General features: G+C 44.7%; 25 non-coding genes and 2 pseudogenes across 25 annotated transcripts; all 27 read right to left on the reverse strand.

The window, feature by feature from the left end:
• Positions 1-117: 117 nt before the first annotated feature.
• On the reverse strand, positions 118-236 carry LOC134119919 (5S ribosomal RNA). Its single transcript, XR_009951468.1, has one exon. It is a non-coding gene; the product is annotated as a 5S ribosomal RNA (ribosomal RNA).
• Positions 237-631: 395 nt separating this feature from the next.
• LOC134119920 (5S ribosomal RNA) lies at positions 632-750 on the reverse strand. The gene has a single exon (XR_009951469.1). It is a non-coding gene; the product is annotated as a 5S ribosomal RNA (ribosomal RNA).
• A 339-nt stretch (positions 751-1,089) lies between these two features.
• Positions 1,090-1,208, reverse strand: LOC134119921 (5S ribosomal RNA). The gene has a single exon (XR_009951470.1). It is a non-coding gene; the product is annotated as a 5S ribosomal RNA (ribosomal RNA).
• A 395-nt stretch (positions 1,209-1,603) lies between these two features.
• On the reverse strand, positions 1,604-1,722 carry LOC134120323 (5S ribosomal RNA; annotated as a pseudogene).
• A 339-nt stretch (positions 1,723-2,061) lies between these two features.
• Positions 2,062-2,180, reverse strand: LOC134119922 (5S ribosomal RNA). The gene has a single exon (XR_009951471.1). It is a non-coding gene; the product is annotated as a 5S ribosomal RNA (ribosomal RNA).
• Positions 2,181-2,575: 395 nt separating this feature from the next.
• Positions 2,576-2,694, reverse strand: LOC134119923 (5S ribosomal RNA). The gene has a single exon (XR_009951472.1). It is a non-coding gene; the product is annotated as a 5S ribosomal RNA (ribosomal RNA).
• Positions 2,695-3,033: 339 nt separating this feature from the next.
• LOC134119924 (5S ribosomal RNA) lies at positions 3,034-3,152 on the reverse strand. The gene has a single exon (XR_009951473.1). It is a non-coding gene; the product is annotated as a 5S ribosomal RNA (ribosomal RNA).
• Positions 3,153-3,547: 395 nt separating this feature from the next.
• LOC134119925 (5S ribosomal RNA) lies at positions 3,548-3,666 on the reverse strand. Its single transcript, XR_009951474.1, has one exon. It is a non-coding gene; the product is annotated as a 5S ribosomal RNA (ribosomal RNA).
• A 339-nt stretch (positions 3,667-4,005) lies between these two features.
• LOC134119926 (5S ribosomal RNA) lies at positions 4,006-4,124 on the reverse strand. Its single transcript, XR_009951475.1, has one exon. It is a non-coding gene; the product is annotated as a 5S ribosomal RNA (ribosomal RNA).
• Positions 4,125-4,519: 395 nt separating this feature from the next.
• Positions 4,520-4,638, reverse strand: LOC134119928 (5S ribosomal RNA). Its single transcript, XR_009951477.1, has one exon. It is a non-coding gene; the product is annotated as a 5S ribosomal RNA (ribosomal RNA).
• Positions 4,639-5,033: 395 nt separating this feature from the next.
• Positions 5,034-5,152, reverse strand: LOC134119929 (5S ribosomal RNA). The gene has a single exon (XR_009951478.1). It is a non-coding gene; the product is annotated as a 5S ribosomal RNA (ribosomal RNA).
• A 339-nt stretch (positions 5,153-5,491) lies between these two features.
• On the reverse strand, positions 5,492-5,610 carry LOC134119930 (5S ribosomal RNA). The gene has a single exon (XR_009951479.1). It is a non-coding gene; the product is annotated as a 5S ribosomal RNA (ribosomal RNA).
• Positions 5,611-6,005: 395 nt separating this feature from the next.
• LOC134119931 (5S ribosomal RNA) lies at positions 6,006-6,124 on the reverse strand. Its single transcript, XR_009951480.1, has one exon. It is a non-coding gene; the product is annotated as a 5S ribosomal RNA (ribosomal RNA).
• Positions 6,125-6,463: 339 nt separating this feature from the next.
• Positions 6,464-6,582, reverse strand: LOC134119932 (5S ribosomal RNA). Its single transcript, XR_009951481.1, has one exon. It is a non-coding gene; the product is annotated as a 5S ribosomal RNA (ribosomal RNA).
• Positions 6,583-6,977: 395 nt separating this feature from the next.
• LOC134119933 (5S ribosomal RNA) lies at positions 6,978-7,096 on the reverse strand. Its single transcript, XR_009951482.1, has one exon. It is a non-coding gene; the product is annotated as a 5S ribosomal RNA (ribosomal RNA).
• A 339-nt stretch (positions 7,097-7,435) lies between these two features.
• On the reverse strand, positions 7,436-7,554 carry LOC134119934 (5S ribosomal RNA). Its single transcript, XR_009951483.1, has one exon. It is a non-coding gene; the product is annotated as a 5S ribosomal RNA (ribosomal RNA).
• A 395-nt stretch (positions 7,555-7,949) lies between these two features.
• Positions 7,950-8,068, reverse strand: LOC134119935 (5S ribosomal RNA). The gene has a single exon (XR_009951484.1). It is a non-coding gene; the product is annotated as a 5S ribosomal RNA (ribosomal RNA).
• A 339-nt stretch (positions 8,069-8,407) lies between these two features.
• On the reverse strand, positions 8,408-8,526 carry LOC134119936 (5S ribosomal RNA). Its single transcript, XR_009951485.1, has one exon. It is a non-coding gene; the product is annotated as a 5S ribosomal RNA (ribosomal RNA).
• Positions 8,527-8,865: 339 nt separating this feature from the next.
• On the reverse strand, positions 8,866-8,984 carry LOC134119937 (5S ribosomal RNA). Its single transcript, XR_009951486.1, has one exon. It is a non-coding gene; the product is annotated as a 5S ribosomal RNA (ribosomal RNA).
• A 395-nt stretch (positions 8,985-9,379) lies between these two features.
• LOC134119939 (5S ribosomal RNA) lies at positions 9,380-9,498 on the reverse strand. The gene has a single exon (XR_009951488.1). It is a non-coding gene; the product is annotated as a 5S ribosomal RNA (ribosomal RNA).
• Positions 9,499-9,837: 339 nt separating this feature from the next.
• Positions 9,838-9,956, reverse strand: LOC134119940 (5S ribosomal RNA). Its single transcript, XR_009951489.1, has one exon. It is a non-coding gene; the product is annotated as a 5S ribosomal RNA (ribosomal RNA).
• Positions 9,957-10,351: 395 nt separating this feature from the next.
• LOC134120324 (5S ribosomal RNA) lies at positions 10,352-10,470 on the reverse strand (annotated as a pseudogene).
• A 339-nt stretch (positions 10,471-10,809) lies between these two features.
• On the reverse strand, positions 10,810-10,928 carry LOC134119941 (5S ribosomal RNA). The gene has a single exon (XR_009951490.1). It is a non-coding gene; the product is annotated as a 5S ribosomal RNA (ribosomal RNA).
• A 395-nt stretch (positions 10,929-11,323) lies between these two features.
• Positions 11,324-11,442, reverse strand: LOC134119942 (5S ribosomal RNA). Its single transcript, XR_009951491.1, has one exon. It is a non-coding gene; the product is annotated as a 5S ribosomal RNA (ribosomal RNA).
• A 339-nt stretch (positions 11,443-11,781) lies between these two features.
• Positions 11,782-11,900, reverse strand: LOC134119943 (5S ribosomal RNA). Its single transcript, XR_009951492.1, has one exon. It is a non-coding gene; the product is annotated as a 5S ribosomal RNA (ribosomal RNA).
• A 395-nt stretch (positions 11,901-12,295) lies between these two features.
• LOC134119944 (5S ribosomal RNA) lies at positions 12,296-12,414 on the reverse strand. Its single transcript, XR_009951493.1, has one exon. It is a non-coding gene; the product is annotated as a 5S ribosomal RNA (ribosomal RNA).
• Positions 12,415-12,753: 339 nt separating this feature from the next.
• Positions 12,754-12,872, reverse strand: LOC134119945 (5S ribosomal RNA). The gene has a single exon (XR_009951494.1). It is a non-coding gene; the product is annotated as a 5S ribosomal RNA (ribosomal RNA).
• Between the last annotated feature and the right edge of the window lie 59 nt (positions 12,873-12,931).

Raw genomic sequence — 12,931 nt, forward strand, 5'->3', positions numbered from 1 at the left:
GTAAGCCACCTTTCATCTTCTTCCTATTGCATCTCTTCTACAATGTGACATTTTTTTTACAATTGTGTAGGTGTACAATCTGCGGCGCTGGGCGGCTTTCAGAGAGAGAAGTGAAAAAGCTTACGGCACCTGGGATTCCCAGGCGGTCTTCCATCCAGGTACTAACCAGGCCCTGCTCTGCTTAGCTTCCGAGATCAGACGAGATCGGGCGGAACCAGAGAGGTATGGCCGTAAGCTGCTTTTCATCTTTTTCCTAATCCTTTAAAACGTGTCAAAGATAATCAGAAGTTTCTTTTTCTAAAATTGAAGCAGTTCTTAGCATTGGCAAGAGAGGTTCCTAAAGCCTGAAGGTAACTTTACTTTTCTTCACTGGCAATTCTAACATGTTGGGTTAGCACCTGTATTTCAACGGCTAAATTACAAACAATAGTATGCCAATCGTAAATGTTGATCAACACTAATTTAGCAATCATGAAACGGAATCATTTTGGATAATATTGTCTAATTTCCTTTCATATCCAACGTTAAAACAACACTAAACATGCATCTCTTCAACAATGTGATATTCTTTTTGTAATTTGTAGGTGTACAATCTGCGGCGCTCGGCGGCTTTCGGAGAGAGAAGTGAAAAAGCTTACGGCACCTGGGATTCCCAGGCGGTCTTCCATCCAGGTACTAACCAGGCCCTGCTCTGCTTAGCTTCCGAGATCAGACGAGATCGGGCGGAACCAGAGAGGTATGGCCGTAAGCTGCTTTTTATCTTTTTCCTAATCCTTTATAATGCGTCAATGAATTATGACACGCCTGCCGTTGGCATCTTTGTGTGGGTTAAATAAGGGTATGCAAAGAAGGCTGTGACATCCCATGCCGAAAATTGGATGGACTAGAGAAGACCCGCCCAGGGGTCCCAGCCAATCGGTGAATGGCCATTGCAGTCCCCGCCACCTCAAATGGCCTGACGATGGTATGGACGTAAGCCACCTTTCATCTTCTTCCTATTGCATCTCTTCTACAATGTGACATTTTTTTTACAATTGTGTAGGTGTACAATCTACGGCGCTGGGCGGCTTTCAGAGAGAGAAGTGAAAAAGCTTACGGCACCTGGGATTCCCAGGCGGTCTTCCATCCAGGTACTAACCAGGCCCTGCTCTGCTTAGCTTCCGAGATCAGACGAGATCGGGCGGAACCAGAGAGGTATGGCCGTAAGCTGCTTTTCATCTTTTTCCTAATCCTTTAAAACGTGTCAAAGATAATCAGAAGTTTCTTTTTCTAAAATTGAAGCAGTTCTTAGCATTGGCAAGAGAGGTTCCTAAAGCCTGAAGGTAACTTTACTTTTCTTCACTGGCAATTCTAACATGTTGGGTTAGCACCTGTATTTCAACGGCTAAATTACAAACAATAGTATGCCAATCGTAAATGTTGATCAACACTAATTTAGCAATCATGAAACGGAATCATTTTGGATAATATTGTCTAATTTCCTTTCATATCCAACGTTAAAACAACACTAAACATGCATCTCTTCAACAATGTGATATTCTTTTTGTAATTTGTAGGTGTACAATCTGCGGCGCTCGGCGGCTTTCGGAGAGAGAAGTGAAAAAGCTTACGGCACCTGGGATTCCCAGGCCGTCTTCCATCCAGGTACTAACCAGGCCCTGCTCTGCTTAGCTTCCGACATCAGACGAGATCGGGCGGAACCAGAGAGGTATGGCCGTAAGCTGCTTTTTATCTTTTTCCTAATCCTTTATAATGCGTCAATGAATTATGACACGCCTGCCGTTGGCATCTTTGTGTGGGTTAAATAAGGGTATGCAAAGAAGGCTGTGACATCCCATGCCGAAAATTGGATGGACTAGAGAAGACCCGCCCAGGGGTCCCAGCCAATCGGTGAATGGCCATTGCAGTCCCCGCCACCTCAAATGGCCTGACGATGGTATGGACGTAAGCCACCTTTCATCTTCTTCCTATTGCATCTCTTCTACAATGTGACATTTTTTTTACAATTGTGTAGGTGTACAATCTACGGCGCTGGGCGGCTTTCAGAGAGAGAAGTGAAAAAGCTTACGGCACCTGGGATTCCCAGGCGGTCTTCCATCCAGGTACTAACCAGGCCCTGCTCTGCTTAGCTTCCGAGATCAGACGAGATCGGGCGGAACCAGAGAGGTATGGCCGTAAGCTGCTTTTCATCTTTTTCCTAATCCTTTAAAACGTGTCAAAGATAATCAGAAGTTTCTTTTTCTAAAATTGAAGCAGTTCTTAGCATTGGCAAGAGAGGTTCCTAAAGCCTGAAGGTAACTTTACTTTTCTTCACTGTCAATTCTAACATGTTGGGTTAGCACCTGTATTTCAACGGCTAAATTACAAACAATAGTATGCCAATCGTAAATGTTGATCAACACTAATTTAGCAATCATGAAACGGAATCATTTTGGATAATATTGTCTAATTTCCTTTCATATCCAACGTTAAAACAACACTAAACATGCATCTCTTCAACAATGTGATATTCTTTTTGTAATTTGTAGGTGTACAATCTGCGGCGCTCGGCGGCTTTCGGAGAGAGAAGTGAAAAAGCTTACGGCACCTGGGATTCCCAGGCGGTCTTCCATCCAGGTACTAACCAGGCCCTGCTCTGCTTAGCTTCCGAGATCAGACGAGATCGGGCGGAACCAGAGAGGTATGGCCGTAAGCTGCTTTTTATCTTTTTCCTAATCCTTTATAATGCGTCAATGAATTATGACACGCCTGCCGTTGGCATCTTTGTGTGGGTTAAATAAGGGTATGCAAAGAAGGCTGTGACATCCCATGCCGAAAATTGGATGGACTAGAGAAGACCCGCCCAGGGGTCCCAGCCAATCGGTGAATGGCCATTGCAGTCCCCGCCACCTCAAATGGCCTGACGATGGTATGGACGTAAGCCACCTTTCATCTTCTTCCTATTGCATCTCTTCTACAATGTGACATTTTTTTTACAATTGTGTAGGTGTACAATCTACGGCGCTGGGCGGCTTTCAGAGAGAGAAGTGAAAAAGCTTACGGCACCTGGGATTCCCAGGCGGTCTTCCATCCAGGTACTAACCAGGCCCTGCTCTGCTTAGCTTCCGAGATCAGACGAGATCGGGCGGAACCAGAGAGGTATGGCCGTAAGCTGCTTTTCATCTTTTTCCTAATCCTTTAAAACGTGTCAAAGATAATCAGAAGTTTCTTTTTCTAAAATTGAAGCAGTTCTTAGCATTGGCAAGAGAGGTTCCTAAAGCCTGAAGGTAACTTTACTTTTCTTCACTGGCAATTCTAACATGTTGGGTTAGCACCTGTATTTCAACGGCTAAATTACAAACAATAGTATGCCAATCGTAAATGTTGATCAACACTAATTTAGCAATCATGAAACGGAATCATTTTGGATATTATTGTCTAATTTCCTTTCATATCCAACGTTAAAACAACACTAAACATGCATCTCTTCAACAATGTGATATTCTTTTTGTAATTTGTAGGTGTACAATCTGCGGCGCTCGGCGGCTTTCGGAGAGAGAAGTGAAAAAGCTTACGGCACCTGGGATTCCCAGGCGGTCTTCCATCCAGGTACTAACCAGGCCCTGCTCTGCTTAGCTTCCGAGATCAGACGAGATCGGGCGGAACCAGAGAGGTATGGCCGTAAGCTGCTTTTTATCTTTTTCCTAATCCTTTATAATGCGTCAATGAATTATGACACGCCTGCCGTTGGCATCTTTGTGTGGGTTAAATAAGGGTATGCAAAGAAGGCTGTGACATCCCATGCCGAAAATTGGATGGACTAGAGAAGACCCGCCCAGGGGTCCCAGCCAATCGGTGAATGGCCATTGCAGTCCCCGCCACCTCAAATGGCCTGACGATGGTATGGACGTAAGCCACCTTTCATCTTCTTCCTATTGCATCTCTTCTACAATGTGACATTTTTTTTACAATTGTGTAGGTGTACAATCTACGGCGCTGGGCGGCTTTCAGAGAGAGAAGTGAAAAAGCTTACGGCACCTGGGATTCCCAGGCGGTCTTCCATCCAGGTACTAACCAGGCCCTGCTCTGCTTAGCTTCCGAGATCAGACGAGATCGGGCGGAACCAGAGAGGTATGGCCGTAAGCTGCTTTTCATCTTTTTCCTAATCCTTTAAAACGTGTCAAAGATAATCAGAAGTTTCTTTTTCTAAAATTGAAGCAGTTCTTAGCATTGGCAAGAGAGGTTCCTAAAGCCTGAAGGTAACTTTACTTTTCTTCACTGGCAATTCTAACATGTTGGGTTAGCACCTGTATTTCAACGGCTAAATTACAAACAATAGTATGCCAATCGTAAATGTTGATCAACACTAATTTAGCAATCATGAAACGGAATCATTTTGGATAATATTGTCTAATTTCCTTTCATATCCAACGTTAAAACAACACTAAACATGCATCTCTTCAACAATGTGATATTCTTTTTGTAATTTGTAGGTGTACAATCTGCGGCGCTCGGCGGCTTTCGGAGAGAGAAGTGAAAAAGCTTACGGCACCTGGGATTCCCAGGCGGTCTTCCATCCAGGTACTAACCAGGCCCTGCTCTGCTTAGCTTCCGAGATCAGACGAGATCGGGCGGAACCAGAGAGGTATGGCCGTAAGCTGCTTTTCATCTTTTTCCTAATCCTTTAAAACGTGTCAAAGATAATCAGAAGTTTCTTTTTCTAAAATTGAAGCAGTTCTTAGCATTGGCAAGAGAGGTTCCTAAAGCCTGAAGGTAACTTTACTTTTCTTCACTGGCAATTCTAACATGTTGGGTTAGCACCTGTATTTCAACGGCTAAATTACAAACAATAGTATGCCAATCGTAAATGTTGATCAACACTAATTTAGCAATCATGAAACGGAATCATTTTGGATAATATTGTCTAATTTCCTTTCATATCCAACGTTAAAACAACACTAAACATGCATCTCTTCAACAATGTGATATTCTTTTTGTAATTTGTAGGTGTACAATCTGCGGCGCTCGGCGGCTTTCGGAGAGAGAAGTGAAAAAGCTTACGGCACCTGGGATTCCCAGGCGGTCTTCCATCCAGGTACTAACCAGGCCCTGCTCTGCTTAGCTTCCGAGATCAGACGAGATCGGGCGGAACCAGAGAGGTATGGCCGTAAGCTGCTTTTTATCTTTTTCCTAATCCTTTATAATGCGTCAATGAATTATGACACGCCTGCCGTTGGCATCTTTGTGTGGGTTAAATAAGGGTATGCAAAGAAGGCTGTGACATCCCATGCCGAAAATTGGATGGACTAGAGAAGACCCGCCCAGGGGTCCCAGCCAATCGGTGAATGGCCATTGCAGTCCCCGCCACCTCAAATGGCCTGACGATGGTATGGACGTAAGCCACCTTTCATCTTCTTCCTATTGCATCTCTTCTACAATGTGACATTTTTTTTACAATTGTGTAGGTGTACAATCTACGGCGCTGGGCGGCTTTCAGAGAGAGAAGTGAAAAAGCTTACGGCACCTGGGATTCCCAGGCGGTCTTCCATCCAGGTACTAACCAGGCCCTGCTCTGCTTAGCTTCCGAGATCAGACGAGATCGGGCGGAACCAGAGAGGTATGGCCGTAAGCTGCTTTTCATCTTTTTCCTAATCCTTTAAAACGTGTCAAAGATAATCAGAAGTTTCTTTTTCTAAAATTGAAGCAGTTCTTAGCATTGGCAAGAGAGGTTCCTAAAGCCTGAAGGTAACTTTACTTTTCTTCACTGGCAATTCTAACATGTTGGGTTAGCACCTGTATTTCAACGGCTAAATTACAAACAATAGTATGCCAATCGTAAATGTTGATCAACACTAATTTAGCAATCATGAAACGGAATCATTTTGGATAATATTGTCTAATTTCCTTTCATATCCAACGTTAAAACAACACTAAACATGCATCTCTTCAACAATGTGATATTCTTTTTGTAATTTGTAGGTGTACAATCTGCGGCGCTCGGCGGCTTTCGGAGAGAGAAGTGAAAAAGCTTACGGCACCTGGGATTCCCAGGCGGTCTTCCATCCAGGTACTAACCAGGCCCTGCTCTGCTTAGCTTCCGAGATCAGACGAGATCGGGCGGAACCAGAGAGGTATGGCCGTAAGCTGCTTTTTATCTTTTTCCTAATCCTTTATAATGCGTCAATGAATTATGACACGCCTGCCGTTGGCATCTTTGTGTGGGTTAAATAAGGGTATGCAAAGAAGGCTGTGACATCCCATGCCGAAAATTGGATGGACTAGAGAAGACCCGCCCAGGGGTCCCAGCCAATCGGTGAATGGCCATTGCAGTCCCCGCCACCTCAAATGGCCTGACGATGGTATGGACGTAAGCCACCTTTCATCTTCTTCCTATTGCATCTCTTCTACAATGTGACATTTTTTTTACAATTGTGTAGGTGTACAATCTACGGCGCTGGGCGGCTTTCAGAGAGAGAAGTGAAAAAGCTTACGGCACCTGGGATTCCCAGGCGGTCTTCCATCCAGGTACTAACCAGGCCCTGCTCTGCTTAGCTTCCGAGATCAGACGAGATCGGGCGGAACCAGAGAGGTATGGCCGTAAGCTGCTTTTCATCTTTTTCCTAATCCTTTAAAACGTGTCAAAGATAATCAGAAGTTTCTTTTTCTAAAATTGAAGCAGTTCTTAGCATTGGCAAGAGAGGTTCCTAAAGCCTGAAGGTAACTTTACTTTTCTTCACTGGCAATTCTAACATGTTGGGTTAGCACCTGTATTTCAACGGCTAAATTACAAACAATAGTATGCCAATCGTAAATGTTGATCAACACTAATTTAGCAATCATGAAACGGAATCATTTTGGATAATATTGTCTAATTTCCTTTCATATCCAACGTTAAAACAACACTAAACATGCATCTCTTCAACAATGTGATATTCTTTTTGTAATTTGTAGGTGTACAATCTGCGGCGCTCGGCGGCTTTCGGAGAGAGAAGTGAAAAAGCTTACGGCACCTGGGATTCCCAGGCGGTCTTCCATCCAGGTACTAACCAGGCCCTGCTCTGCTTAGCTTCCGAGATCAGACGAGATCGGGCGGAACCAGAGAGGTATGGCCGTAAGCTGCTTTTTATCTTTTTCCTAATCCTTTATAATGCGTCAATGAATTATGACACGCCTGCCGTTGGCATCTTTGTGTGGGTTAAATAAGGGTATGCAAAGAAGGCTGTGACATCCCATGCCGAAAATTGGATGGACTAGAGAAGACCCGCCCAGGGGTCCCAGCCAATCGGTGAATGGCCATTGCAGTCCCCGCCACCTCAAATGGCCTGACGATGGTATGGACGTAAGCCACCTTTCATCTTCTTCCTATTGCATCTCTTCTACAATGTGACATTTTTTTTACAATTGTGTAGGTGTACAATCTACGGCGCTGGGCGGCTTTCAGAGAGAGAAGTGAAAAAGCTTACGGCACCTGGGATTCCCAGGCGGTCTTCCATCCAGGTACTAACCAGGCCCTGCTCTGCTTAGCTTCCGAGATCAGACGAGATCGGGCGGAACCAGAGAGGTATGGCCGTAAGCTGCTTTTCATCTTTTTCCTAATCCTTTAAAACGTGTCAAAGATAATCAGAAGTTTCTTTTTCTAAAATTGAAGCAGTTCTTAGCATTGGCAAGAGAGGTTCCTAAAGCCTGAAGGTAACTTTACTTTTCTTCACTGGCAATTCTAACATGTTGGGTTAGCACCTGTATTTCAACGGCTAAATTACAAACAATAGTATGCCAATCGTAAATGTTGATCAACACTAATTTAGCAAACATGAAACGGAATCATTTTGGATATTATTGTCTAATTTCCTTTCATATCCAACGTTAAAACAACACTAAACATGCATCTCTTCAACAATGTGATATTCTTTTTGTAATTTGTAGGTGTACAATCTGCGGCGCTCGGCGGCTTTCGGAGAGAGAAGTGAAAAAGCTTACGGCACCTGGGATTCCCAGGCGGTCTTCCATCCAGGTACTAACCAGGCCCTGCTCTGCTTAGCTTCCGAGATCAGACGAGATCGGGCGGAACCAGAGAGGTATGGCCGTAAGCTGCTTTTTATCTTTTTCCTAATCCTTTATAATGCGTCAATGAATTATGACACGCCTGCCGTTGGCATCTTTGTGTGGGTTAAATAAGGGTATGCAAAGAAGGCTGTGACATCCCATGCCGAAAATTGGATGGACTAGAGAAGACCCGCCCAGGGGTCCCAGCCAATCGGTGAATGGCCATTGCAGTCCCCGCCACCTCAAATGGCCTGACGATGGTATGGACGTAAGCCACCTTTCATCTTCTTCCTATTGCATCTCTTCTACAATGTGACATTTTTTTTACAATTGTGTAGGTGTACAATCTACGGCGCTGGGCGGCTTTCAGAGAGAGAAGTGAAAAAGCTTACGGCACCTGGGATTCCCAGGCGGTCTTCCATCCAGGTACTAACCAGGCCCTGCTCTGCTTAGCTTCCGAGATCAGACGAGATCGGGCGGAACCAGAGAGGTATGGCCGTAAGCTGCTTTTTATCTTTTTCCTAATCCTTTATAATGCGTCAATGAATTATGACACGCCTGCCGTTGGCATCTTTGTGTGGGTTAAATAAGGGTATGCAAAGAAGGCTGTGACATCCCATGCCGAAAATTGGATGGACTAGAGAAGACCCGCCCAGGGGTCCCAGCCAATCGGTGAATGGCCATTGCAGTCCCCGCCACCTCAAATGGCCTGACGATGGTATGGACGTAAGCCACCTTTCATCTTCTTCCTATTGCATCTCTTCTACAATGTGACATTTTTTTTACAATTGTGTAGGTGTACAATCTGCGGCGCTGGGCGGCTTTCAGAGAGAGAAGTGAAAAAGCTTACGGCACCTGGGATTCCCAGGCGGTCTTCCATCCAGGTACTAACCAGGCCCTGCTCTGCTTAGCTTCCGAGATCAGACGAGATCGGGCGGAACCAGAGAGGTATGGCCGTAAGCTGCTTTTCATCTTTTTCCTAATCCTTTAAAACGTGTCAAAGATAATCAGAAGTTTCTTTTTCTAAAATTGAAGCAGTTCTTAGCATTGGCAAGAGAGGTTCCTAAAGCCTGAAGGTAACTTTACTTTTCTTCACTGGCAATTCTAACATGTTGGGTTAGCACCTGTATTTCAACGGCTAAATTACAAACAATAGTATGCCAATCGTAAATGTTGATCAACACTAATTTAGCAATCATGAAACGGAATCATTTTGGATAATATTGTCTAATTTCCTTTCATATCCAACGTTAAAACAACACTAAACATGCATCTCTTCAACAATGTGATATTCTTTTTGTAATTTGTAGGTGTACAATCTGCGGCGCTCGGCGGCTTTCGGAGAGAGAAGTGAAAAAGCTTACGGCACCTGGGATTCCCAGGCGGTCTTCCATCCAGGTACTAACCAGGCCCTGCTCTGCTTAGCTTCCGAGATCAGACGAGATCGGGCGGAACCAGAGAGGTATGGCCGTAAGCTGCTTTTTATCTTTTTCCTAATCCTTTATAATGCGTCAATGAATTATGACACGCCTGCCGTTGGCATCTTTGTGTGGGTTAAATAAGGGTATGCAAAGAAGGCTGTGACATCCCATGCCGAAAATTGGATGGACTAGAGAAGACCCGCCCAGGGGTCCCAGCCAATCGGTGAATGGCCATTGCAGTCCCCGCCACCTCAAATGGCCTGACGATGGTATGGACGTAAGCCACCTTTCATCTTCTTCCTATTGCATCTCTTCTACAATGTGACATTTTTTTTACAATTGTGTAGGTGTACAATCTACGGCGCTGGGCGGCTTTCAGAGAGAGAAGTGAAAAAGCTTACGGCACCTGGGATTCCCAGGCGGTCTTCCATCCAGGTACTAACCAGGCCCTGCTCTGCTTAGCTTCCGAGATCAGACGAGATCGGGCGGAACCAGAGAGGTATGGCCGTAAGCTGCTTTTCATCTTTTTCCTAATCCTTTAAAACGTGTCAAAGATAATCAGAAGTTTCTTTTTCTAAAATTGAAGCAGTTCTTAGCATTGGCAAGAGAGGTTCCTAAAGCCTGAAGGTAACTTTACTTTTCTTCACTGGCAATTCTAACATGTTGGGTTAGCACCTGTATTTCAACGGCTAAATTACAAACAATAGTATGCCAATCGTAAATGTTGATCAACACTAATTTAGCAATCATGAAACGGAATCATTTTGGATAATATTGTCTAATTTCCTTTCATATCCAACGTTAAAACAACACTAAACATGCATCTCTTCAACAATGTGATATTCTTTTTGTAATTTGTAGGTGTACAATCTGCGGCGCTCGGCGGCTTTCGGAGAGAGAAGTGAAAAAGCTTACGGCACCTGGGATTCCCAGGCCGTCTTCCATCCAGGTACTAACCAGGCCCTGCTCTGCTTAGCTTCCGACATCAGACGAGATCGGGCGGAACCAGAGAGGTATGGCCGTAAGCTGCTTTTTATCTTTTTCCTAATCCTTTATAATGCGTCAATGAATTATGACACGCCTGCCGTTGGCATCTTTGTGTGGGTTAAATAAGGGTATGCAAAGAAGGCTGTGACATCCCATGCCGAAAATTGGATGGACTAGAGAAGACCCGCCCAGGGGTCCCAGCCAATCGGTGAATGGCCATTGCAGTCCCCGCCACCTCAAATGGCCTGACGATGGTATGGACGTAAGCCACCTTTCATCTTCTTCCTATTGCATCTCTTCTACAATGTGACATTTTTTTTACAATTGTGTAGGTGTACAATCTACGGCGCTGGGCGGCTTTCAGAGAGAGAAGTGAAAAAGCTTACGGCACCTGGGATTCCCAGGCGGTCTTCCATCCAGGTACTAACCAGGCCCTGCTCTGCTTAGCTTCCGAGATCAGACGAGATCGGGCGGAACCAGAGAGGTATGGCCGTAAGCTGCTTTTCATCTTTTTCCTAATCCTTTAAAACGTGTCAAAGATAATCAGAAGTTTCTTTTTCTAAAATTGAAGCAGTTCTTAGCATTGGCAAGAGAGGTTCCTAAAGCCTGAAGGTAACTTTACTTTTCTTCACTGTCAATTCTAACATGTTGGGTTAGCACCTGTATTTCAACGGCTAAATTACAAACAATAGTATGCCAATCGTAAATGTTGATCAACACTAATTTAGCAATCATGAAACGGAATCATTTTGGATAATATTGTCTAATTTCCTTTCATATCCAACGTTAAAACAACACTAAACATGCATCTCTTCAACAATGTGATATTCTTTTTGTAATTTGTAGGTGTACAATCTGCGGCGCTCGGCGGCTTTCGGAGAGAGAAGTGAAAAAGCTTACGGCACCTGGGATTCCCAGGCGGTCTTCCATCCAGGTACTAACCAGGCCCTGCTCTGCTTAGCTTCCGAGATCAGACGAGATCGGGCGGAACCAGAGAGGTATGGCCGTAAGCTGCTTTTTATCTTTTTCCTAATCCTTTATAATGCGTCAATGAATTATGACACGCCTGCCGTTGGCATCTTTGTGTGGGTTAAATAAGGGTATGCAAAGAAGGCTGTGACATCCCATGCCGAAAATTGGATGGACTAGAGAAGACCCGCCCAGGGGTCCCAGCCAATCGGTGAATGGCCATTGCAGTCCCCGCCACCTCAAATGGCCTGACGATGGTATGGACGTAAGCCACCTTTCATCTTCTTCCTATTGCATCTCTTCTACAATGTGACATTTTTTTTACAATTGTGTAGGTGTACAATCTACGGCGCTGGGCGGCTTTCAGAGAGAGAAGTGAAAAAGCTTACGGCACCTGGGATTCCCAGGCGGTCTTCCATCCAGGTACTAACCAGGCCCTGCTCTGCTTAGCTTCCGAGATCAGACGAGATCGGGCGGAACCAGAGAGGTATGGCCGTAAGCTGCTTTTCATCTTTTTCCTAATCCTTTAAAACGTGTCAAAGATAATCAGAAGTTTCTTTTTCTAAAATTGAAGCAGTTCTTAGCATTGGCAAGAGAGGTTCCTAAAGCCTGAAGGTAACTTTACTTTTCTTCACTGGCAATTCTAACATGTTGGGTTAGCACCTGTATTTCAACGGCTAAATTACAAACAATAGTATGCCAATCGTAAATGTTGATCAACACTAATTTAGCAATCATGAAACGGAATCATTTTGGATATTATTGTCTAATTTCCTTTCATATCCAACGTTAAAACAACACTAAACATGCATCTCTTCAACAATGTGATATTCTTTTTGTAATTTGTAGGTGTACAATCTGCGGCGCTCGGCGGCTTTCGGAGAGAGAAGTGAAAAAGCTTACGGCACCTGGGATTCCCAGGCGGTCTTCCATCCAGGTACTAACCAGGCCCTGCTCTGCTTAGCTTCCGAGATCAGACGAGATCGGGCGGAACCAGAGAGGTATGGCCGTAAGCTGCTTTTTATCTTTTTCCTAATCCTTTATAATGCGTCAATGAATTATGACACGCCTGCCGTTGGCATCTTTGTGTGGGTTAAATAAGGGTATGCAAAGAAGGCTGTGACATCCCATGCCGAAAATTGGATGGACTAGAGAAGACCCGCCCAGGGGTCCCAGCCAATCGGTGAATGGCCATTGCAGTCCCCGCCACCTCAAATGGCCTGACGATGGTATGGACGTAAGCCACCTTTCATCTTCTTCCTATTGCATCTCTTCTACAATGTGACATTTTTTTTACAATTGTGTAGGTGTACAATCTACGGCGCTGGGCGGCTTTCAGAGAGAGAAGTGAAAAAGCTTACGGCACCTGGGATTCCCAGGCGGTCTTCCATCCAGGTACTAACCAGGCCCTGCTCTGCTTAGCTTCCGAGATCAGACGAGATCGGGCGGAACCAGAGAGGTATGGCCGTAAGCTGCTTTTCATCTTTTTCCTAATCCTTTAAAACGTGTCAAAGATAATCAGAAGTTTCTTT

This window comes from Pungitius pungitius, unplaced genomic scaffold (genome assembly GCF_949316345.1).
Source record: "Pungitius pungitius unplaced genomic scaffold, fPunPun2.1 scaffold_26, whole genome shotgun sequence".
Classification (NCBI taxonomy): Eukaryota; Metazoa; Chordata; class Actinopteri; order Perciformes; family Gasterosteidae; genus Pungitius; species Pungitius pungitius.